This window comes from Neodiprion pinetum, chromosome 5 (assembly GCF_021155775.2).
Source record: "Neodiprion pinetum isolate iyNeoPine1 chromosome 5, iyNeoPine1.2, whole genome shotgun sequence".
Taxonomy (NCBI): domain Eukaryota; kingdom Metazoa; phylum Arthropoda; class Insecta; order Hymenoptera; family Diprionidae; genus Neodiprion; species Neodiprion pinetum.
Genome location: NC_060236.1, coordinates 29,609,402 through 29,635,323, shown reverse-complemented (window position 1 = coordinate 29,635,323; position 25,922 = coordinate 29,609,402). Strand labels below are relative to the sequence as shown.

The 25,922-nt window shown below is 42.8% G+C and overlaps 1 long non-coding RNA gene across 1 annotated transcript; it reads right to left on the bottom strand.

Annotated features, from left to right (window-relative positions):
* Window positions 1-24,219: 24,219 nt before the first annotated feature.
* Window positions 24,220-25,920, bottom strand: LOC124219912 (uncharacterized). Its single transcript, XR_006883488.2, has 3 exons — window positions 25,650-25,920; window positions 25,169-25,405; window positions 24,220-25,089 (listed from the first exon to the last, which is right to left on the bottom strand). It is a non-coding gene; the product is annotated as an uncharacterized lncRNA (long non-coding RNA).
* Between the last annotated feature and the right edge of the window lie 2 nt (window positions 25,921-25,922).

Below are 25,922 nucleotides of genomic sequence, written 5' to 3'. Positions count from 1 at the left end.
CCCGTTGATCCTACGCTGTTTTCGCTGCGTTTTCTGAGTTCCTGGGAGTCCAATTAGTCAAGAAAAGGTCATGCACATCGAATCTGAGACCAAAAATTTTTCGGCCCAAAAATAAGTAAGGCTAACCCCTTTTTTTTTTTTTTTTTGATAACGCTGGTAAAAATGCCTTATGCACACCCTGGAGCTTCGCGCAAGAAGCATCAGGGTAGTGTGGGACTCGCACCCACTAAAAAACCAGCGGCCACTCTGGTACGAGAAGGGGGGACTCCCCGGAACCGCGCGAGGCATAACCTCAGGGATCCCCCCAAGGCTAACCCCTTTGTATTTTTGGTGAAAATTTTCGCGATTTTGAAAAGTGCTGGAATAAATTCTTTCGTGCACTATTCTGACGTAATTTTGCGAGAGAAATCGATTGGGCGCAGTCCCAATACGCTGCGAGCAACGGATCAAAAGTTACAGGCAGAAAACCAGAACCTGAGTCTTTCACATTTTTCAGCTGGTGATCTTTTCGTCGTCATTCGTCTGCTGTTAGTCCCACGCTGTTTTCGCTGCGTTTTCTGAGTTCCTGGGAGTCTAATTAGTCAAGAGAAGGTCATGCAAATCGAATCTGAGACCAAAAATTTTCCGGCCCAAAAATAAGTAAGGCTAACCCCTTTGTATTTTTGGTGAAAATTTTTGCGATTTTGAATAGTGCTGGAATAAATTCTTTCGTGCACTACTCCGACGTAATTTTGCGAGGGAAATCGATTGGGCGCAGTCCCAATACGCTGCGAGCAACGGATCAAAAGTTACAGGCAGAAAACCAGAACCTGAGTTTTTCACATTTTTCAGCTGGTGATCTTTTCGTCGTCATTCGTCTGCTGTTAGTCCCACGCTGTTTTCGCTGCGTTTTCTGAGTTCCTGGGAGTCTAATTAGTCAAGTGAAGGTCATGCAAATCGAATCTGAGACCAAAAATTTTCCGGCCCAAAAATAAGTAAGGCTAACCCCTTTGTATTTTTGGTGAAAATTTTCGCGATTTTGAAAAGTGCTGGAATAAATTCTTCCGTGCACTACTCCGACGTAATTTTGCAAGAGAAAGCGATTGGGCGCAGTCCCAATACGCTGCGAGCAACGGATCAAAAGTTACAGGCAGAAAACCAGAACCTGAGTCTTTCACATTTTTCGCCTGATGCTTTTTCCATCGTCATTCGTCTGCTGTTGGTCCTACGCTGGTTTCGCTGCGTTTTGTGAGTTCCTGGGAGTCTAATTAGTCAAGAGAAGGTCATGCAAATCGAATCTGAGACCAAAAATTTTCCGGCCCAAAAATAAGTAAGGCTAACCCCTTTGTATTTTTGGTGAAAATTTTCGCGATTCTGAAAAGTGCTGGAATAAATTCTTCCGTGCACTACTCCGACGTAATTTTGCGAGAGAAATCGATTGGGCGCAGTCCCAATACGCTGCGAGCAACGGATCAAAAGTTACAGGCAGAAAACCAGAACCTGAGTTTTTCACATTTTTCAGCTGGTGATCTTTTCGTCGTCATCTGTCTCCCGTTGATCCTACGCTGTTTTCGCTGCGTTTTCTGAGTTCCTGGGAGTCCAATTAGTCAAGAAAAGGTCATGCACATCGAATCTGAGACCAAAAATTTTTCGGCCCAAAAATAAGTAAGGCTAACCCCTTTTTTTTTTTTTTTTTTTTTTGATAACGCTGGTAAAAATGCCTTATGCACACCCTGGAGCTTCGCGCAAGAAGCATCAGGGTAGTGTGGGACTCGCACCCACTAAAAAACCAGCGGCCACTCTGGTACGAGAAGGGGGGACTCCCCGGAACCGCGCGAGGCATAACCTCAGGGATCCCCCCAAGGCTAACCCCTTTGTATTTTTGGTGAAAATTTTCGCAATTTTGAAAAGTGCTGGAATAAATTCTTTCGTGCACTATTCTGACGTAATTTTGCGAGAGAAATCGATTGGGCGCAGTCCCAATACGCTGCGAGCAACGGATCAAAAGTTACAGGCAGAAAACCAGAACCTGAGTCTTTCACATTTTTCAGCTGGTGATCTTTTCGTCGTCATTCGTCTGCTGTTAGTCCCACGCTGTTTTCGCTGCGTTTTCTGAGTTCCTGGGAGTCTAATTAGTCAAGAGAAGGTCATGCAAATCGAATCTGAGACCAAAAATTTTCCGGCCCAAAAATAAGTAAGGCTAACCCCTTTGTATTTTTGGTGAAAATTTTTGCGATTTTGAATAGTGCTGGAATAAATTCTTTCGTGCACTACTCCGACGTAATTTTGCGAGGGAAATCGATTGGGCGCAGTCCCAATACGCTGCGAGCAACGGATCAAAAGTTACAGGCAGAAAACCAGAACCTGAGTTTTTCACATTTTTCAGCTGGTGATCTTTTCGTCGTCATTCGTCTGCTGTTAGTCCCACGCTGTTTTCGCTGCGTTTTCTGAGTTCCTGGGAGTCTAATTAGTCAAGTGAAGGTCATGCAAATCGAATCTGAGACCAAAAATTTTCCGGCCCAAAAATAAGTAAGGCTAACCCCTTTGTATTTTTGGTGAAAATTTTCGCGATTTTGAAAAGTGCTGGAATAAATTCTTCCGTGCACTACTCCGACGTAATTTTGCAAGAGAAAGCGATTGGGCGCAGTCCCAATACGCTGCGAGCAACGGATCAAAAGTTACAGGCAGAAAACCAGAACCTGAGTCTTTCACATTTTTCGCCTGATGCTTTTTCCATCGTCATTCGTCTGCTGTTGGTCCTACGCTGGTTTCGCTGCGTTTTGTGAGTTCCTGGGAGTCTAATTAGTCAAGAAGAGGTCATGCAAATCGAATCTGAGACCAAAAATTTTTCGGCCCAAAAATAAGTAAGGCTAACCCCTTTGTATTTTTGGTGAAAATTTTCGCGATTTTGAAAAGTGCTGGAATAAATTCTTCCGTGCACTACTCCGACGTAATTTTGCGAGAGAAATCGATTGGGCGCAGTCCCAATACGCTGCGAGCAACGGATCAAAAGTTACAGGCAGAAAACCAGAACCTGAGTTTTTCACATTTTTCAGCTGGTGATCTTTTCGTCGTCATCTGTCTCCCGTTGATCCTACGCTGTTTTCGCTGCGTTTTCTGAGTTCCTGGGAGTCCAATTAGTCAAGTAAAGGTCATGCACATCGAATCTGAGACCAGAAATTTTTCGGCCCAAAAATAAGTAAGGCTAACCCCTTTGTATTTTTGGTGAAAATTTTCGCGATTTTGAAAAGTGCTGGAATAAATTCTTTCGTGCACTATTCTGACGTAATTTAGCGAGAGAAATCGATTGGGCGCAGTCCCAATACGCTGCGAGCAACGGATCAAAAGTTACAGGCAGAAAACCAGAACCTGAGTTTTTCACATTTTTCAGCTGGTGATCTTTTCGTCGTCATTCGTCTGCTGTTAGTCCCACGCTGTTTTCGCTGCGTTTTCTGAGTTCCTGGGAGTCCAATTAGTCAAGAAAAGGTCATGCACATTGAATCTGAGACCAAAAATTTTTCGGCCCAAAAATAAGTAAGGCTAACCCCTTTGTATTTTTGGTGAAAATTTTCGCGATTTTGAAAAGTGCTGGAATAAATTCTTCCGTGCACTACTCCGACGTAATTTTGCGAGAGAAATCGATTGGGCGCAGTCCCAATACGCTGCGAGCAACGGATCAAAAGTTACAGGCAGAAAACCAGAACCTGAGTCTTTCACATTTTTCGCCTGATGCTTTTTCCATCGTCATTCGTCTGCTGTTGGTCCTACGCTGGTTTCGCTGCGTTTTGTGAGTTCCTGGGAGTCTAATTAGTCAAGAAGAGGTCATGCAAATCGAATCTGAGACCAAAAATTTTCCGGCCCAAAAATAAGTAAGGCTAACCCCTTTGTATTTTTGGTGAAAATTTTCGCGATTTTGAAAAGTGCTGGAATAAATTCTTCCGTGCACTACTCCGACGTAATTTTGCAAGAGAAAGCGATTGGGCGCAGTCCCAATACGCTGCGAGCAACGGATCAAAAGTTACAGGCAGAAAACCAGAACCTGAGTCTTTCACATTTTTCGCCTGATGCTTTTTCCATCGTCATTCGTCTGCTGTTGGTCCTACGCTGGTTTCGCTGCGTTTTGTGAGTTCCTGGGAGTCTAATTAGTCAAGAAGAGGTCATGCAAATCGAATCTGAGACCAAAAATTTTTCGGCCCAAAAATAAGTAAGGCTAACCCCTTTGTATTTTTGGTGAAAATTTTCGCGATTTTGAAAAGTGCTGGAATAAATTCTTCCGTGCACTACTCCGACGTAATTTTGCGAGAGAAATCGATTGGGCGCAGTCCCAATACGCTGCGAGCAACGGATCAAAAGTTACAGGCAGAAAACCAGAACCTGAGTTTTTCACATTTTTCAGCTGGTGATCTTTTCGTCGTCATCTGTCTCCCGTTGATCCTACGCTGTTTTCGCTGCGTTTTCTGAGTTCCTGGGAGTCCAATTAGTCAAGTAAAGGTCATGCACATCGAATCTGAGACCAGAAATTTTTCGGCCCAAAAATAAGTAAGGCTAACCCCTTTGTATTTTTGGTGAAAATTTTCGCGATTTTGAAAAGTGCTGGAATAAATTCTTTCGTGCACTATTCTGACGTAATTTAGCGAGAGAAATCGATTGGGCGCAGTCCCAATACGCTGCGAGCAACGGATCAAAAGTTACAGGCAGAAAACCAGAACCTGAGTTTTTCACATTTTTCAGCTGGTGATCTTTTCGTCGTCATTCGTCTGCTGTTAGTCCCACGCTGTTTTCGCTGCGTTTTCTGAGTTCCTGGGAGTCCAATTAGTCAAGAAAAGGTCATGCACATTGAATCTGAGACCAAAAATTTTTCGGCCCAAAAATAAGTAAGGCTAACCCCTTTGTATTTTTGGTGAAAATTTTCGCGATTTTGAAAAGTGCTGGAATAAATTCTTCCGTGCACTACTCCGACGTAATTTTGCGAGAGAAATCGATTGGGCGCAGTCCCAATACGCTGCGAGCAACGGATCAAAAGTTACAGGCAGAAAACCAGAACCTGAGTCTTTCACATTTTTCGCCTGATGCTTTTTCCATCGTCATTCGTCTGCTGTTGGTCCTACGCTGGTTTCGCTGCGTTTTGTGAGTTCCTGGGAGTCTAATTAGTCAAGAAGAGGTCATGCAAATCGAATCTGAGACCAAAAATTTTTCGGCCCAAAAATAAGTAAGGCTAACCCCTTTGTATTTTTGGTGAAAATTTTCGCGATTCTGAAAAGTGCTGGAATAAATTCTTCCGTGCACTACTCCGACGTAATTTTGCGAGAGAAATCGATTGGGCGCAGTCCCAATACGCTGCGAGCAACGGATCAAAAGTTACAGGCAGAAAACCAGAACCTGAGTTTTTCACATTTTTCAGCTGGTGATCTTTTCGTCGTCATCTGTCTCCCGTTGATCCTACGCTGTTTTCGCTGCGTTTTCTGAGTTCCTGGGAGTCCAATTAGTCAAGAAAAGGTCATGCACATCGAATCTGAGACCAAAAATTTTTCGGCCCAAAAATAAGTAAGGCTAACCCCTTTTTTTTTTTTTTTTTTTTTTGATAACGCTGGTAAAAATGCCTTATGCACACCCTGGAGCTTCGCGCAAGAAGCATCAGGGTAGTGTGGGACTCGCACCCACTAAAAAACCAGCGGCCACTCTGGTACGAGAAGGGGGGACTCCCCGGAACCGCGCGAGGCATAACCTCAGGGATCCCCCCAAGGCTAACCCCTTTGTATTTTTGGTGAAAATTTTCGCAATTTTGAAAAGTGCTGGAATAAATTCTTTCGTGCACTATTCTGACGTAATTTTGCGAGAGAAATCGATTGGGCGCAGTCCCAATACGCTGCGAGCAACGGATCAAAAGTTACAGGCAGAAAACCAGAACCTGAGTCTTTCACATTTTTCAGCTGGTGATCTTTTCGTCGTCATTCGTCTGCTGTTAGTCCCACGCTGTTTTCGCTGCGTTTTCTGAGTTCCTGGGAGTCTAATTAGTCAAGAGAAGGTCATGCAAATCGAATCTGAGACCAAAAATTTTCCGGCCCAAAAATAAGTAAGGCTAACCCCTTTGTATTTTTGGTGAAAATTTTTGCGATTTTGAATAGTGCTGGAATAAATTCTTTCGTGCACTACTCCGACGTAATTTTGCGAGGGAAATCGATTGGGCGCAGTCCCAATACGCTGCGAGCAACGGATCAAAAGTTACAGGCAGAAAACCAGAACCTGAGTTTTTCACATTTTTCAGCTGGTGATCTTTTCGTCGTCATTCGTCTGCTGTTAGTCCCACGCTGTTTTCGCTGCGTTTTCTGAGTTCCTGGGAGTCTAATTAGTCAAGTGAAGGTCATGCAAATCGAATCTGAGACCAAAAATTTTCCGGCCCAAAAATAAGTAAGGCTAACCCCTTTGTATTTTTGGTGAAAATTTTCGCGATTTTGAAAAGTGCTGGAATAAATTCTTCCGTGCACTACTCCGACGTAATTTTGCAAGAGAAAGCGATTGGGCGCAGTCCCAATACGCTGCGAGCAACGGATCAAAAGTTACAGGCAGAAAACCAGAACCTGAGTCTTTCACATTTTTCGCCTGATGCTTTTTCCATCGTCATTCGTCTGCTGTTGGTCCTACGCTGGTTTCGCTGCGTTTTGTGAGTTCCTGGGAGTCTAATTAGTCAAGAAGAGGTCATGCAAATCGAATCTGAGACCAAAAATTTTTCGGCCCAAAAATAAGTAAGGCTAACCCCTTTGTATTTTTGGTGAAAATTTTCGCGATTTTGAAAAGTGCTGGAATAAATTCTTCCGTGCACTACTCCGACGTAATTTTGCGAGAGAAATCGATTGGGCGCAGTCCCAATACGCTGCGAGCAACGGATCAAAAGTTACAGGCAGAAAACCAGAACCTGAGTTTTTCACATTTTTCAGCTGGTGATCTTTTCGTCGTCATCTGTCTCCCGTTGATCCTACGCTGTTTTCGCTGCGTTTTCTGAGTTCCTGGGAGTCCAATTAGTCAAGTAAAGGTCATGCACATCGAATCTGAGACCAGAAATTTTTCGGCCCAAAAATAAGTAAGGCTAACCCCTTTGTATTTTTGGTGAAAATTTTCGCGATTTTGAAAAGTGCTGGAATAAATTCTTTCGTGCACTATTCTGACGTAATTTAGCGAGAGAAATCGATTGGGCGCAGTCCCAATACGCTGCGAGCAACGGATCAAAAGTTACAGGCAGAAAACCAGAACCTGAGTTTTTCACATTTTTCAGCTGGTGATCTTTTCGTCGTCATTCGTCTGCTGTTAGTCCCACGCTGTTTTCGCTGCGTTTTCTGAGTTCCTGGGAGTCCAATTAGTCAAGAAAAGGTCATGCACATTGAATCTGAGACCAAAAATTTTTCGGCCCAAAAATAAGTAAGGCTAACCCCTTTGTATTTTTGGTGAAAATTTTCGCGATTTTGAAAAGTGCTGGAATAAATTCTTCCGTGCACTACTCCGACGTAATTTTGCGAGAGAAATCGATTGGGCGCAGTCCCAATACGCTGCGAGCAACGGATCAAAAGTTACAGGCAGAAAACCAGAACCTGAGTCTTTCACATTTTTCGCCTGATGCTTTTTCCATCGTCATTCGTCTGCTGTTGGTCCTACGCTGGTTTCGCTGCGTTTTGTGAGTTCCTGGGAGTCTAATTAGTCAAGAAGAGGTCATGCAAATCGAATCTGAGACCAAAAATTTTCCGGCCCAAAAATAAGTAAGGCTAACCCCTTTGTATTTTTGGTGAAAATTTTCGCGATTTTGAAAAGTGCTGGAATAAATTCTTCCGTGCACTACTCCGACGTAATTTTGCAAGAGAAAGCGATTGGGCGCAGTCCCAATACGCTGCGAGCAACGGATCAAAAGTTACAGGCAGAAAACCAGAACCTGAGTCTTTCACATTTTTCGCCTGATGCTTTTTCCATCGTCATTCGTCTGCTGTTGGTCCTACGCTGGTTTCGCTGCGTTTTGTGAGTTCCTGGGAGTCTAATTAGTCAAGAAGAGGTCATGCAAATCGAATCTGAGACCAAAAATTTTTCGGCCCAAAAATAAGTAAGGCTAACCCCTTTGTATTTTTGGTGAAAATTTTCGCGATTTTGAAAAGTGCTGGAATAAATTCTTCCGTGCACTACTCCGACGTAATTTTGCGAGAGAAATCGATTGGGCGCAGTCCCAATACGCTGCGAGCAACGGATCAAAAGTTACAGGCAGAAAACCAGAACCTGAGTTTTTCACATTTTTCAGCTGGTGATCTTTTCGTCGTCATCTGTCTCCCGTTGATCCTACGCTGTTTTCGCTGCGTTTTCTGAGTTCCTGGGAGTCCAATTAGTCAAGTAAAGGTCATGCACATCGAATCTGAGACCAGAAATTTTTCGGCCCAAAAATAAGTAAGGCTAACCCCTTTGTATTTTTGGTGAAAATTTTCGCGATTTTGAAAAGTGCTGGAATAAATTCTTTCGTGCACTATTCTGACGTAATTTAGCGAGAGAAATCGATTGGGCGCAGTCCCAATACGCTGCGAGCAACGGATCAAAAGTTACAGGCAGAAAACCAGAACCTGAGTTTTTCACATTTTTCAGCTGGTGATCTTTTCGTCGTCATTCGTCTGCTGTTAGTCCCACGCTGTTTTCGCTGCGTTTTCTGAGTTCCTGGGAGTCCAATTAGTCAAGAAAAGGTCATGCACATTGAATCTGAGACCAAAAATTTTTCGGCCCAAAAATAAGTAAGGCTAACCCCTTTGTATTTTTGGTGAAAATTTTCGCGATTTTGAAAAGTGCTGGAATAAATTCTTCCGTGCACTACTCCGACGTAATTTTGCGAGAGAAATCGATTGGGCGCAGTCCCAATACGCTGCGAGCAACGGATCAAAAGTTACAGGCAGAAAACCAGAACCTGAGTCTTTCACATTTTTCGCCTGATGCTTTTTCCATCGTCATTCGTCTGCTGTTGGTCCTACGCTGGTTTCGCTGCGTTTTGTGAGTTCCTGGGAGTCTAATTAGTCAAGAAGAGGTCATGCAAATCGAATCTGAGACCAAAAATTTTTCGGCCCAAAAATAAGTAAGGCTAACCCCTTTGTATTTTTGGTGAAAATTTTCGCGATTTTGAAAAGTGCTGGAATAAATTCTTCCGTGCACTACTCCGACGTAATTTTGCAAGAGAAATCGATTGGGCGCAGTCCCAATACGCTGCGAGCAACGGATCAAAAGTTACAGGCAGAAAACCAGAACCTGAGTTTTTCACATTTTTCAGCTGGTGATCTTTTCGTCGTCATCTGTCTCCCGTTGATCCTACGCTGTTTTCGCTGCGTTTTCTGAGTTCCTGGGAGTCCAATTAGTCAAGAAGAGGTCATGCAAATCGAATCTGAGACCAAAAATTTTTCGGCCCAAAAATAAGTAAGGCTAACCCCTTTGTATTTTTGGTGAAAATTTTCGCGATTTTGAAAAGTGCTGGAATGAATTCTTTCGTGCACTATTCTGACGTAATTTTGCGAGAGAAATCGATTGGGCGCAGTCCCAATACGCTGCGAGCAACGGATCAAAAGTTACAGGCAGAAAACCAGAACCTGAGTCTTTCACATTTTTCAGCTGGTGATCTTTTCGTCGTCATTCGTCTGCTGTTAGTCCCACGCTGTTTTCGCTGCGTTTTCTGAGTTCCTGGGAGTCTAATTAGTCAAGAGAAGGTCATGCAAATCGAATCTGAGACCAAAAATTTTCCGGCCCAAAAATAAGTAAGGCTAACCCCTTTGTATTTTTGGTGAAAATTTTCGCGATTCTGAAAAGTGCTGGAATAAATTCTTCCGTGCACTACTCCGACGTAATTTTGCGAGAGAAATCGATTGGGCGCAGTCCCAATACGCTGCGAGCAACGGATCAAAAGTTACAGGCAGAAAACCAGAACCTGAGTTTTTCACATTTTTCAGCTGGTGATCTTTTCGTCGTCATCTGTCTCCCGTTGATCCTACGCTGTTTTCGCTGCGTTTTCTGAGTTCCTGGGAGTCCAATTAGTCAAGAAAAGGTCATGCACATCGAATCTGAGACCAAAAATTTTTCGGCCCAAAAATAAGTAAGGCTAACCCCTTTTTTTTTTTTTTTTTGATAACGCTGGTAAAAATGCCTTATGCACACCCTGGAGCTTCGCGCAAGAAGCATCAGGGTAGTGTGGGACTCGCACCCACTAAAAAACCAGCGGCCACTCTGGTACGAGAAGGGGGGACTCCCCGGAACCGCGCGAGGCATAACCTCAGGGATCCCCCCAAGGCTAACCCCTTTGTATTTTTGGTGAAAATTTTCGCGATTTTGAAAAGTGCTGGAATAAATTCTTTCGTGCACTATTCTGACGTAATTTTGCGAGAGAAATCGATTGGGCGCAGTCCCAATACGCTGCGAGCAACGGATCAAAAGTTACAGGCAGAAAACCAGAACCTGAGTCTTTCACATTTTTCAGCTGGTGATCTTTTCGTCGTCATTCGTCTGCTGTTAGTCCCACGCTGTTTTCGCTGCGTTTTCTGAGTTCCTGGGAGTCTAATTAGTCAAGAGAAGGTCATGCAAATCGAATCTGAGACCAAAAATTTTCCGGCCCAAAAATAAGTAAGGCTAACCCCTTTGTATTTTTGGTGAAAATTTTTGCGATTTTGAATAGTGCTGGAATAAATTCTTTCGTGCACTACTCCGACGTAATTTTGCGAGGGAAATCGATTGGGCGCAGTCCCAATACGCTGCGAGCAACGGATCAAAAGTTACAGGCAGAAAACCAGAACCTGAGTTTTTCACATTTTTCAGCTGGTGATCTTTTCGTCGTCATTCGTCTGCTGTTAGTCCCACGCTGTTTTCGCTGCGTTTTCTGAGTTCCTGGGAGTCTAATTAGTCAAGTGAAGGTCATGCAAATCGAATCTGAGACCAAAAATTTTCCGGCCCAAAAATAAGTAAGGCTAACCCCTTTGTATTTTTGGTGAAAATTTTCGCGATTTTGAAAAGTGCTGGAATAAATTCTTCCGTGCACTACTCCGACGTAATTTTGCAAGAGAAAGCGATTGGGCGCAGTCCCAATACGCTGCGAGCAACGGATCAAAAGTTACAGGCAGAAAACCAGAACCTGAGTCTTTCACATTTTTCGCCTGATGCTTTTTCCATCGTCATTCGTCTGCTGTTGGTCCTACGCTGGTTTCGCTGCGTTTTGTGAGTTCCTGGGAGTCTAATTAGTCAAGAGAAGGTCATGCAAATCGAATCTGAGACCAAAAATTTTCCGGCCCAAAAATAAGTAAGGCTAACCCCTTTGTATTTTTGGTGAAAATTTTCGCGATTCTGAAAAGTGCTGGAATAAATTCTTCCGTGCACTACTCCGACGTAATTTTGCGAGAGAAATCGATTGGGCGCAGTCCCAATACGCTGCGAGCAACGGATCAAAAGTTACAGGCAGAAAACCAGAACCTGAGTTTTTCACATTTTTCAGCTGGTGATCTTTTCGTCGTCATCTGTCTCCCGTTGATCCTACGCTGTTTTCGCTGCGTTTTCTGAGTTCCTGGGAGTCCAATTAGTCAAGAAAAGGTCATGCACATCGAATCTGAGACCAAAAATTTTTCGGCCCAAAAATAAGTAAGGCTAACCCCTTTTTTTTTTTTTTTTTTTTTTGATAACGCTGGTAAAAATGCCTTATGCACACCCTGGAGCTTCGCGCAAGAAGCATCAGGGTAGTGTGGGACTCGCACCCACTAAAAAACCAGCGGCCACTCTGGTACGAGAAGGGGGGACTCCCCGGAACCGCGCGAGGCATAACCTCAGGGATCCCCCCAAGGCTAACCCCTTTGTATTTTTGGTGAAAATTTTCGCAATTTTGAAAAGTGCTGGAATAAATTCTTTCGTGCACTATTCTGACGTAATTTTGCGAGAGAAATCGATTGGGCGCAGTCCCAATACGCTGCGAGCAACGGATCAAAAGTTACAGGCAGAAAACCAGAACCTGAGTCTTTCACATTTTTCAGCTGGTGATCTTTTCGTCGTCATTCGTCTGCTGTTAGTCCCACGCTGTTTTCGCTGCGTTTTCTGAGTTCCTGGGAGTCTAATTAGTCAAGAGAAGGTCATGCAAATCGAATCTGAGACCAAAAATTTTCCGGCCCAAAAATAAGTAAGGCTAACCCCTTTGTATTTTTGGTGAAAATTTTTGCGATTTTGAATAGTGCTGGAATAAATTCTTTCGTGCACTACTCCGACGTAATTTTGCGAGGGAAATCGATTGGGCGCAGTCCCAATACGCTGCGAGCAACGGATCAAAAGTTACAGGCAGAAAACCAGAACCTGAGTTTTTCACATTTTTCAGCTGGTGATCTTTTCGTCGTCATTCGTCTGCTGTTAGTCCCACGCTGTTTTCGCTGCGTTTTCTGAGTTCCTGGGAGTCTAATTAGTCAAGTGAAGGTCATGCAAATCGAATCTGAGACCAAAAATTTTCCGGCCCAAAAATAAGTAAGGCTAACCCCTTTGTATTTTTGGTGAAAATTTTCGCGATTTTGAAAAGTGCTGGAATAAATTCTTCCGTGCACTACTCCGACGTAATTTTGCAAGAGAAAGCGATTGGGCGCAGTCCCAATACGCTGCGAGCAACGGATCAAAAGTTACAGGCAGAAAACCAGAACCTGAGTCTTTCACATTTTTCGCCTGATGCTTTTTCCATCGTCATTCGTCTGCTGTTGGTCCTACGCTGGTTTCGCTGCGTTTTGTGAGTTCCTGGGAGTCTAATTAGTCAAGAAGAGGTCATGCAAATCGAATCTGAGACCAAAAATTTTTCGGCCCAAAAATAAGTAAGGCTAACCCCTTTGTATTTTTGGTGAAAATTTTCGCGATTTTGAAAAGTGCTGGAATAAATTCTTCCGTGCACTACTCCGACGTAATTTTGCGAGAGAAATCGATTGGGCGCAGTCCCAATACGCTGCGAGCAACGGATCAAAAGTTACAGGCAGAAAACCAGAACCTGAGTTTTTCACATTTTTCAGCTGGTGATCTTTTCGTCGTCATCTGTCTCCCGTTGATCCTACGCTGTTTTCGCTGCGTTTTCTGAGTTCCTGGGAGTCCAATTAGTCAAGTAAAGGTCATGCACATCGAATCTGAGACCAGAAATTTTTCGGCCCAAAAATAAGTAAGGCTAACCCCTTTGTATTTTTGGTGAAAATTTTCGCGATTTTGAAAAGTGCTGGAATAAATTCTTTCGTGCACTATTCTGACGTAATTTAGCGAGAGAAATCGATTGGGCGCAGTCCCAATACGCTGCGAGCAACGGATCAAAAGTTACAGGCAGAAAACCAGAACCTGAGTTTTTCACATTTTTCAGCTGGTGATCTTTTCGTCGTCATTCGTCTGCTGTTAGTCCCACGCTGTTTTCGCTGCGTTTTCTGAGTTCCTGGGAGTCCAATTAGTCAAGAAAAGGTCATGCACATTGAATCTGAGACCAAAAATTTTTCGGCCCAAAAATAAGTAAGGCTAACCCCTTTGTATTTTTGGTGAAAATTTTCGCGATTTTGAAAAGTGCTGGAATAAATTCTTCCGTGCACTACTCCGACGTAATTTTGCGAGAGAAATCGATTGGGCGCAGTCCCAATACGCTGCGAGCAACGGATCAAAAGTTACAGGCAGAAAACCAGAACCTGAGTCTTTCACATTTTTCGCCTGATGCTTTTTCCATCGTCATTCGTCTGCTGTTGGTCCTACGCTGGTTTCGCTGCGTTTTGTGAGTTCCTGGGAGTCTAATTAGTCAAGAAGAGGTCATGCAAATCGAATCTGAGACCAAAAATTTTCCGGCCCAAAAATAAGTAAGGCTAACCCCTTTGTATTTTTGGTGAAAATTTTCGCGATTTTGAAAAGTGCTGGAATAAATTCTTCCGTGCACTACTCCGACGTAATTTTGCAAGAGAAAGCGATTGGGCGCAGTCCCAATACGCTGCGAGCAACGGATCAAAAGTTACAGGCAGAAAACCAGAACCTGAGTCTTTCACATTTTTCGCCTGATGCTTTTTCCATCGTCATTCGTCTGCTGTTGGTCCTACGCTGGTTTCGCTGCGTTTTGTGAGTTCCTGGGAGTCTAATTAGTCAAGAAGAGGTCATGCAAATCGAATCTGAGACCAAAAATTTTTCGGCCCAAAAATAAGTAAGGCTAACCCCTTTGTATTTTTGGTGAAAATTTTCGCGATTTTGAAAAGTGCTGGAATAAATTCTTCCGTGCACTACTCCGACGTAATTTTGCGAGAGAAATCGATTGGGCGCAGTCCCAATACGCTGCGAGCAACGGATCAAAAGTTACAGGCAGAAAACCAGAACCTGAGTTTTTCACATTTTTCAGCTGGTGATCTTTTCGTCGTCATCTGTCTCCCGTTGATCCTACGCTGTTTTCGCTGCGTTTTCTGAGTTCCTGGGAGTCCAATTAGTCAAGTAAAGGTCATGCACATCGAATCTGAGACCAGAAATTTTTCGGCCCAAAAATAAGTAAGGCTAACCCCTTTGTATTTTTGGTGAAAATTTTCGCGATTTTGAAAAGTGCTGGAATAAATTCTTTCGTGCACTATTCTGACGTAATTTAGCGAGAGAAATCGATTGGGCGCAGTCCCAATACGCTGCGAGCAACGGATCAAAAGTTACAGGCAGAAAACCAGAACCTGAGTTTTTCACATTTTTCAGCTGGTGATCTTTTCGTCGTCATTCGTCTGCTGTTAGTCCCACGCTGTTTTCGCTGCGTTTTCTGAGTTCCTGGGAGTCCAATTAGTCAAGAAAAGGTCATGCACATTGAATCTGAGACCAAAAATTTTTCGGCCCAAAAATAAGTAAGGCTAACCCCTTTGTATTTTTGGTGAAAATTTTCGCGATTTTGAAAAGTGCTGGAATAAATTCTTCCGTGCACTACTCCGACGTAATTTTGCGAGAGAAATCGATTGGGCGCAGTCCCAATACGCTGCGAGCAACGGATCAAAAGTTACAGGCAGAAAACCAGAACCTGAGTCTTTCACATTTTTCGCCTGATGCTTTTTCCATCGTCATTCGTCTGCTGTTGGTCCTACGCTGGTTTCGCTGCGTTTTGTGAGTTCCTGGGAGTCTAATTAGTCAAGAAGAGGTCATGCAAATCGAATCTGAGACCAAAAATTTTTCGGCCCAAAAATAAGTAAGGCTAACCCCTTTGTATTTTTGGTGAAAATTTTCGCGATTCTGAAAAGTGCTGGAATAAATTCTTCCGTGCACTACTCCGACGTAATTTTGCGAGAGAAATCGATTGGGCGCAGTCCCAATACGCTGCGAGCAACGGATCAAAAGTTACAGGCAGAAAACCAGAACCTGAGTTTTTCACATTTTTCAGCTGGTGATCTTTTCGTCGTCATCTGTCTCCCGTTGATCCTACGCTGTTTTCGCTGCGTTTTCTGAGTTCCTGGGAGTCCAATTAGTCAAGAAAAGGTCATGCACATCGAATCTGAGACCAAAAATTTTTCGGCCCAAAAATAAGTAAGGCTAACCCCTTTTTTTTTTTTTTTTTTTTTTGATAACGCTGGTAAAAATGCCTTATGCACACCCTGGAGCTTCGCGCAAGAAGCATCAGGGTAGTGTGGGACTCGCACCCACTAAAAAACCAGCGGCCACTCTGGTACGAGAAGGGGGGACTCCCCGGAACCGCGCGAGGCATAACCTCAGGGATCCCCCCAAGGCTAACCCCTTTGTATTTTTGGTGAAAATTTTCGCAATTTTGAAAAGTGCTGGAATAAATTCTTTCGTGCACTATTCTGACGTAATTTTGCGAGAGAAATCGATTGGGCGCAGTCCCAATACGCTGCGAGCAACGGATCAAAAGTTACAGGCAGAAAACCAGAACCTGAGTCTTTCACATTTTTCAGCTGGTGATCTTTTCGTCGTCATTCGTCTGCTGTTAGTCCCACGCTGTTTTCGCTGCGTTTTCTGAGTTCCTGGGAGTCTAATTAGTCAAGAGAAGGTCATGCAAATCGAATCTGAGACCAAAAATTTTCCGGCCCAAAAATAAGTAAGGCTAACCCCTTTGTATTTTTGGTGAAAATTTTTGCGATTTTGAATAGTGCTGGAATAAATTCTTTCGTGCACTACTCCGACGTAATTTTGCGAGGGAAATCGATTGGGCGCAGTCCCAATACGCTGCGAGCAACGGATCAAAAGTTACAGGCAGAAAACCAGAACCTGAGTTTTTCACATTTTTCAGCTGGTGATCTTTTCGTCGTCATTCGTCTGCTGTTAGTCCCACGCTGTTTTCGCTGCGTTTTCTGAGTTCCTGGGAGTCTAATTAGTCAAGTGAAGGTCATGCAAATCGAATCTGAGACCAAAAATTTTCCGGCCCAAAAATAAGTAAGGCTAACCCCTTTGTATTTTTGGTGAAAATTTTCGCGATTTTGAAAAGTGCTGGAATAAATTCTTCCGTGCACTACTCCGACGTAATTTTGCAAGAGAAAGCGATTGGGCGCAGTCCCAATACGCTGCGAGCAACGGATCAAAAGTTACAGGCAGAAAACCAGAACCTGAGTCTTTCACATTTTTCGCCTGATGCTTTTTCCATCGTCATTCGTCTGCTGTTGGTCCTACGCTGGTTTCGCTGCGTTTTGTGAGTTCCTGGGAGTCTAATTAGTCAAGAAGAGGTCATGCAAATCGAATCTGAGACCAAAAATTTTTCGGCCCAAAAATAAGTAAGGCTAACCCCTTTGTATTTTTGGTGAAAATTTTCGCGATTTTGAAAAGTGCTGGAATAAATTCTTCCGTGCACTACTCCGACGTAATTTTGCGAGAGAAATCGATTGGGCGCAGTCCCAATACGCTGCGAGCAACGGATCAAAAGTTACAGGCAGAAAACCAGAACCTGAGTTTTTCACATTTTTCAGCTGGTGATCTTTTCGTCGTCATCTGTCTCCCGTTGATCCTACGCTGTTTTCGCTGCGTTTTCTGAGTTCCTGGGAGTCCAATTAGTCAAGTAAAGGTCATGCACATCGAATCTGAGACCAGAAATTTTTCGGCCCAAAAATAAGTAAGGCTAACCCCTTTGTATTTTTGGTGAAAATTTTCGCGATTTTGAAAAGTGCTGGAATAAATTCTTTCGTGCACTATTCTGACGTAATTTAGCGAGAGAAATCGATTGGGCGCAGTCCCAATACGCTGCGAGCAACGGATCAAAAGTTACAGGCAGAAAACCAGAACCTGAGTTTTTCACATTTTTCAGCTGGTGATCTTTTCGTCGTCATTCGTCTGCTGTTAGTCCCACGCTGTTTTCGCTGCGTTTTCTGAGTTCCTGGGAGTCCAATTAGTCAAGAAAAGGTCATGCACATTGAATCTGAGACCAAAAATTTTTCGGCCCAAAAATAAGTAAGGCTAACCCCTTTGTATTTTTGGTGAAAATTTTCGCGATTTTGAAAAGTGCTGGAATAAATTCTTCCGTGCACTACTCCGACGTAATTTTGCGAGAGAAATCGATTGGGCGCAGTCCCAATACGCTGCGAGCAACGGATCAAAAGTTACAGGCAGAAAACCAGAACCTGAGTCTTTCACATTTTTCGCCTGATGCTTTTTCCATCGTCATTCGTCTGCTGTTGGTCCTACGCTGGTTTCGCTGCGTTTTGTGAGTTCCTGGGAGTCTAATTAGTCAAGAAGAGGTCATGCAAATCGAATCTGAGACCAAAAATTTTCCGGCCCAAAAATAAGTAAGGCTAACCCCTTTGTATTTTTGGTGAAAATTTTCGCGATTTTGAAAAGTGCTGGAATAAATTCTTCCGTGCACTACTCCGACGTAATTTTGCAAGAGAAAGCGATTGGGCGCAGTCCCAATACGCTGCGAGCAACGGATCAAAAGTTACAGGCAGAAAACCAGAACCTGAGTCTTTCACATTTTTCGCCTGATGCTTTTTCCATCGTCATTCGTCTGCTGTTGGTCCTACGCTGGTTTCGCTGCGTTTTGTGAGTTCCTGGGAGTCTAATTAGTCAAGAAGAGGTCATGCAAATCGAATCTGAGACCAAAAATTTTTCGGCCCAAAAATAAGTAAGGCTAACCCCTTTGTATTTTTGGTGAAAATTTTCGCGATTTTGAAAAGTGCTGGAATAAATTCTTCCGTGCACTACTCCGACGTAATTTTGCGAGAGAAATCGATTGGGCGCAGTCCCAATACGCTGCGAGCAACGGATCAAAAGTTACAGGCAGAAAACCAGAACCTGAGTTTTTCACATTTTTCAGCTGGTGATCTTTTCGTCGTCATCTGTCTCCCGTTGATCCTACGCTGTTTTCGCTGCGTTTTCTGAGTTCCTGGGAGTCCAATTAGTCAAGTAAAGGTCATGCACATCGAATCTGAGACCAGAAATTTTTCGGCCCAAAAATAAGTAAGGCTAACCCCTTTGTATTTTTGGTGAAAATTTTCGCGATTTTGAAAAGTGCTGGAATAAATTCTTTCGTGCACTATTCTGACGTAATTTAGCGAGAGAAATCGATTGGGCGCAGTCCCAATACGCTGCGAGCAACGGATCAAAAGTTACAGGCAGAAAACCAGAACCTGAGTTTTTCACATTTTTCAGCTGGTGATCTTTTCGTCGTCATTCGTCTGCTGTTAGTCCCACGCTGTTTTCGCTGCGTTTTCTGAGTTCCTGGGAGTCCAATTAGTCAAGAAAAGGTCATGCACATTGAATCTGAGACCAAAAATTTTTCGGCCCAAAAATAAGTAAGGCTAACCCCTTTGTATTTTTGGTGAAAATTTTCGCGATTTTGAAAAGTGCTGGAATAAATTCTTCCGTGCACTACTCCGACGTAATTTTGCGAGAGAAATCGATTGGGCGCAGTCCCAATACGCTGCGAGCAACGGATCAAAAGTTACAGGCAGAAAACCAGAACCTGAGTCTTTCACATTTTTCGCCTGATGCTTTTTCCATCGTCATTCGTCTGCTGTTGGTCCTACGCTGGTTTCGCTGCGTTTTGTGAGTTCCTGGGAGTCTAATTAGTCAAGAAGAGGTCATGCAAATCGAATCTGAGACCAAAAATTTTTCGGCCCAAAAATAAGTAAGGCTAACCCCTTTGTATTTTTGGTGAAAATTTTCGCGATTTTGAAAAGTGCTGGAATAAATTCTTCCGTGCACTACTCCGACGTAATTTTGCAAGAGAAATCGATTGGGCGCAGTCCCAATACGCTGCGAGCAACGGATCAAAAGTTACAGGCAGAAAACCAGAACCTGAGTTTTTCACATTTTTCAGCTGGTGATCTTTTCGTCGTCATCTGTCTCCCGTTGATCCTACGCTGTTTTCGCTGCGTTTTCTGAGTTCCTGGGAGTCCAATTAGTCAAGAAGAGGTCATGCAAATCGAATCTGAGACCAAAAATTTTTCGGCCCAAAAATAAGTAAGGCTAACCCCTTTGTATTTTTGGTGAAAATTTTCGCGATTTTGAAAAGTGCTGGAATGAATTCTTTCGTGCACTATTCTGACGTAATTTTGCGAGAGAAATCGATTGGGCGCAGTCCCAATACGCTGCGAGCAACGGATCAAAAGTTACAGGCAGAAAACCAGAACCTGAGTCTTTCACATTTTTCAGCTGGTGATCTTTTCGTCGTCATTCGTCTGCTGTTAGTCCCACGCTGTTTTCGCTGCGTTTTCTGAGTTCCTGGGAGTCTAATTAGTCAAGAGAAGGTCATGCAAATCGAATCTGAGACCAAAAATTTTCCGGCCCAAAAATAAGTAAGGCTAACCCCTTTGTATTTTTGGTGAAAATTTTCGCGATTCTGAAAAGTGCTGGAATAAATTCTTCCGTGCACTACTCCGACGTAATTTTGCGAGAGAAATCGATTGGGCGCAGTCCCAATACGCTGCGAGCAACGGATCAAAAGTTACAGGCAGAAAACCAGAACCTGAGTTTTTCACATTTTTCAGCTGGTGATCTTTTCGTCGTCATCTGTCTCCCGTTGATCCTACGCTGTTTTCGCTGCGTTTTCTGAGTTCCTGGGAGTCCAATTAGTCAAGAAAAGGTCATGCACATCGAATCTGAGACCAAAAATTTTTCGGCCCAAAAATAAGTAAGGCTAACCCCTTTTTTTTTTTTTTTTTTTTTTGATAACGCTGGTAAAAATGCCTTATGCACACCCTGGAGCTTCGCGCAAGAAGCATCAGGGTAGTGTGGGACTCGCACCCACTAAAAAACCAGCGGCCACTCTGGTACGAGAAGGGGGGACTCCCCGGAACCGCGCGAGGCATAACCTCAGGGATCCCCCCAAGGCTAACCCCTTTGTATTTTTGGTGAAAATTTTCGCGATTTTGAAAAGTGCTGGAATAAATTCTTTCGTGCACTATTCTGACGTAATTTTGCGAGAGAAATCGATTGGGCGCAGTCCCAATACGCTGCGAGCAACGGATCAAAAGTTACAGGCAGAAAACCAGAACCTGAGTCTTTCACATTTTTCAGCTGGTGATCTTTTCGTCGTCATTCGTCTGCTGTTAGTCCCACGCTGTTTTCGCTGCGTTTTCTGAGTTCCTGGGAGTCTAATTAGTCGAGAGAAGGTCATGCAAATCGAATCTGAGACCAAAAATTTTCCGGCCCAAAAATAAGTAAGGCTAACCCCTTTGTATTTTTGGTGAAAATTTTTGCGATTTTGAATAGTGCTGGAATAAATTCTTTCGTGCACTATTCTGACGTAATTTTGCGAGGGAAATCGATTGGGCGCAGTCCCAATACGCTGCGAGCAACGGATCAAAAGTTACAGGCAGAAAACCAGAACCTGAGTTTTTCACATTTTTCAGCTGGTGATCTTTTCGTCGTCATTCGTCTGCTGTTAGTCCCACGCTGTTTTCGCTGCGTTTTCTGAGTTCCTGGGAGTCTAATTAGTCAAGTGAAGGTCATGCAAATCGAATCTGAGACCAAAAATTTTCCGGCCCAAAAATAAGTAAGGCTAACCCCTTTGTATTTTTGATGAAAATTTTCGCGATTTTGAAAAGTGCTGGAATAAATTCTTCCGTGCACTACTCCGACGTAATTTTGCAAGAGAAAGCGATTGGGCGCAGTCCCAATACGCTGCGAGCAACGGATCAAAAGTTACAGGCAGAAAACCAGAACCTGAGTCTTTCACATTTTTCGCCTGATGCTTTTTCCATCGTCATTCGTCTGCTGTTGGTCCTACGCTGGTTTCGCTGCGTTTTGTGAGTTCCTGGGAGTCTAATTAGTCAAGAAGAGGTCATGCAAATCGAATCTGAGACCAAAAATTTTTCGGCCCAAAAATAAGTAAGGCTAACCCCTTTGTATTTTTGGTGAAAATTTTCGCGATTTTGAAAAGTGCTGGAATAAATTCTTCCGTGCACTACTCCGACGTAATTTTGCGAGAGAAATCGATTGGGCGCAGTCCCAATACGCTGCGAGCAACGGATCAAAAGTTACAGGCAGAAAACCAGAACCTGAGTTTTTCACATTTTTCAGCTGGTGATCTTTTCGTCGTCATCTGTCTCCCGTTGATCCTACGCTGTTTTCGCTGCGTTTTCTGTGTTCCTGGGAGTCCAATTAGTCAAGTAAATGTCATGCACATCGAATCTGAGACCAGAAATTTTTCGGCCCAAAAATAAGTGAGGCTAACCCCTTTGTATTTTGGTGAAAAATTTCGCGATTTTGAAAAGTGCTGGAATGAATTCTTTCGTGCACTATTCTGACGTAATTTTGCGGGAGAAATCGATTAGGCGCAGTCCCAATACGCTGCGAGCAACGGATCAAAAGTTACAGGCAGAAAACCAGAACCTGAGTCTTTCACATTTTTCAGCTGGTGATCTTTTCGTCGTCATTCGTCTGCTGTTAGTCCCACGCTGTTTTCGCTGCGTTTTCTGAGTTCCTGGGAGTCTAATTAGTCGAGAGAAGGTCATGCAAATCGAATCTGAGACCAAAAATTTTCCGGCCCAAAAATAAGTAAGGCTAACCCCTTTGTATTTTTGGTGAAAATTTTTGCGATTTTGAATAGTGCTGGAATAAATTCTTTCGTGCACTATTCTGACGTAATTTTGCGAGGGAAATCGATTGGGCGCAGTCCCAATACGCTGCGAGCAACGGATCAAAAGTTACAGGCAGAAAACCAGAACCTGAGTTTTTCACATTTTTCAGCTGGTGATCTTTTCGTCGTCATTCGTCTGCTGTTAGTCCCACGCTGTTTTCGCTGCGTTTTCTGAGTTCCTGGGAGTCTAATTAGTCAAGTGAAGGTCATGCAAATCGAATCTGAGACCAAAAATTTTCCGGCCCAAAAATAAGTAAGGCTAACCCCTTTGTATTTTTGATGAAAATTTTCGCGATTTTGAAAAGTGCTGGAATAAATCCTTCCGTGCACTACTCCGACGTAATTTTGCAAGAGAAAGCGATTGGGCGCAGTCCCAATACGCTGCGAGCAACGGATCAAAAGTTACAGGCAGAAAACCAGAACCTGAGTCTTTCACATTTTTCGCCTGATGCTTTTTCCATCGTCATTCGTCTGCTGTTGGTCCTACGCTGGTTTCGCTGCGTTTTGTGAGTTCCTGGGAGTCTAATTAGTCAAGAAGAGGTCATGCAAATCGAATCTGAGACCAAAAATTTTTCGGCCCAAAAATAAGTAAGGCTAACCCCTTTGTATTTTTGGTGAAAATTTTCGCGATTTTGAAAAGTGCTGGAATAAATTCTTCCGTGCACTACTCCGACGTAATTTTGCGAGAGAAATCGATTGGGCGCAGTCCCAATACGCTGCGAGCAACGGATCAAAAGTTACAGGCAGAAAACCAGAACCTGAGTTTTTCACATTTTTCAGCTGGTGATCTTTTCGTCGTCATCTGTCTCCCGTTGATCCTACGCTGTTTTCGCTGCGTTTTCTGTGTTCCTGGGAGTCCAATTAGTCAAGTAAATGTCATGCACATCGAATCTGAGACCAGAAATTTTTCGGCCCAAAAATAAGTGAGGCTAACCCCTTTGTATTTTGGTGAAAAATTTCGCGATTTTGAAAAGTGCTGGAATGAATTCTTTCGTGCACTATTCTGACGTAATTTTGCGGGAGAAATCGATTAGGCGCAGTCCCAATACGCTGCGAGCAACGGATCAAAAGTTACAGGCAGAAAACCAGAACCTGAGTTTTACACATTTTTCAGCTGGTGATCTTTTCGTCGTCATTTCTCGGCCGTTGATCCCACGCTCTTTTTGCTGCGTTTGCTGAGTTCCTGGGAGTCTAATCTGTCAAGAAAAGATCATGCAAATCGAATTTGAGACCAAAAACTTTTCGGCCCAAAAATAAGTAAGGCTAACCCCTTTGTATTTTTGGTGAAAAATTGCGCGATTTTGAAAAGTGCTGGAATAAATTCTTGGCTGCACTATATCGACGTAATTGTCATTGACGGAGTATGAAAAATGACGGAATCGATTCATTCGAGACCCCTATAATATCGAGGTCATTTTACAAAGGAAAAGGATTGCGTATATATGTCTACATTAGGTGTGATGAACGCATCGAATTTTACAGCCGAAGCCAGATAAAAAATTTTGCACCTCTTCGCCTGTGCTGTAGCGCGATTCTGTAACTCGTTATAAGAATAACGATTCGGAACGCTATCGTAACGATAACGAATTTCGCCGCGTGTAACGACAATCTCATAACGACGGTGCGATTCCGTAACTACGAATAGCGACACTTCGACGTTACAGAATGGGATAACGAATCGTCGTTATGGATACCGACAGGAAGTGACGTATTGTGACAAATCCTTAGTAAGTAACTAGAATTTTATCGAAACTCGCCTTAAAATAGTTGAAATTCGTGCCGCGGTGGCGCGCATGAAGGTTTAAATCGAGGCGCGCACAATCACTCAGTCACAGGCAGTGCAAATCCATCGTATAGTGAACATTGTAAATATAAATATCATCATTGTTATTATATCTTAACACCGTTTAATACTTTTAATAAATTTTAATACAAGTAAAAAAATTTATTTGCACTCATACTCTTAAAAGGAGCCCTTTGACCACGTGTCGTGAATCCCCATGCAGCGTTTACTGCTTCTACGTTTTCCTCACTATTCTTTTTGCATGGACCACCATTGGGTTCTTCACGTAGAACCAATATTCTGAAGAGTAAAATTATATAACTACTCCCATTTTTTACTAAAGATCATAACTGTAGCTGTAATATTTTCAATACTTCAAGAAGTCTTTGAGTTTGTTAATTTCATGGAGGCAAAGCTATTTAAAAACAATACCACTTGAAAAAAAATTGAGGTCTAGTTTAGAATAAAGATTTTTCGCGTTTTTATTTTTTGTTCAGGTTAAAAAAGGTGAATATTTTTTATAAAATAAAGTTATACTTTAAAAACACAATTGAATATTTCTTTATGTACAATCAATTGTAAACATTATAGTTGAAGGAATGTAAATTCGAAAAATTGGTGATTTTGAAAAATTAACGACGGAGCCAGGAATCGAACCTGGCGTCTAGAGATGCTTGACCGGAGCCTTACTCCTATGAGCCTATGAGATTTTGATGAAATAATATCTGTGCATTGAAGATATTAAAGAAATGAAATGACATGGAATTTTGAAAAAGGTACGCCAAGGCGGTACGTCGGAGCGTAACACCGCCCTGACTCTGTTGTCGTTAATTTCTCTCATCACCTTTAAACATTATACTTGTTGGCAATTTAACCATAAACATCATTCCATATTCTGTATTCTATTCTTCCGCATCACGGAAGTTGGTAAATCTTTCTCTCATAATTTGTTGTTGAATTCGTTGAGCCAAAGCGCGTGGTCCTCGTCTGTTGTATTCTTCATCTTGATCCATCGGATCAACATCATTCTCTACAGGATGAGCTATCGGTGCTAGTTGTTCATCATCTTCATTGTTTAATCGTAGTTGCACTCTCATGTTGTGCAGTACTGCACACGCATTAACAATTTTCGCTGCGAACGCTGGTTCGTGCATCAAGACTCGCTGGTATGACAAGCATCTCCATACAGATTTAAAAACTCCAAAAAACCGCTCGACGACGCTTCTAGCCTTACATAGTTGTTGTGTATATTGATGTTGTCGCGTATCTTCAGGAAAATTGGCCAGAGGTGTTAACAGCCAAGGCTCCAACGGATATCCAGCATCACCTGATGGAAAATATGTTGATTTAGAAAAAAGTAGACTAAATATAATATGCATATTATGTATATAAAACTCAAACTGAACCTATGCTGCTTTGCTGAACAGTGAAAAATATTTTCGCTTTGACTGCGCTTAAGGTGTTAACCAAGATTCATCACAGCTTCTTGAGGCAGGCGAAAAAGGCTGAGAAACTCTTCTCGTGGTAGCTGAAAAGGATTCTGAGCATCTCTCAGTCGCCTTCTTTCCACACGACGTTCGAGTCGACGTAATCTTTCCTCAAGAACGAATACATCCCAAGCAAGGTATTCGATAGCCATGATCCTTTGAGATTGAAGATAATCAAAGAAACAGCGTAAATAATAGATTTAATAGTAGAAATGAATTATTAATGAAATTAATGAATAATTATATTTGTGGAAGCAACTTTGTGGGTTCTTCGGAGCAACACTACAATTTATAGGTTATGTTATTCTTTTTTAGAAAATAATGAAATCTATTCTACAATTTTTTCTGAAGTCAATCTGCATTGATAATTCCTAATTACTGCAAAAGTCAACTTACTTACTTGTTATTTCAAACGTCGTAATTATTTTTCACTTTCGGAGCACTTTTCGAAGCACTTTCTCGGAGTCGAGAAAAATATGGGAAACGCACACCACTCCTCTAGCTCGTGTGCAAAGTGTCGTTATAATCGTCGTTATAGCGTACCGAGGGGGTCTCTGAGCCTCGCTATCCGCTCGCACCGTAACGACATCATAACGACACTTTTCGTTACTAATAACGACAAAACTCGCTAAGAATAGTGTACAGAATCGCATTTGTCGTTATAATAGCGACG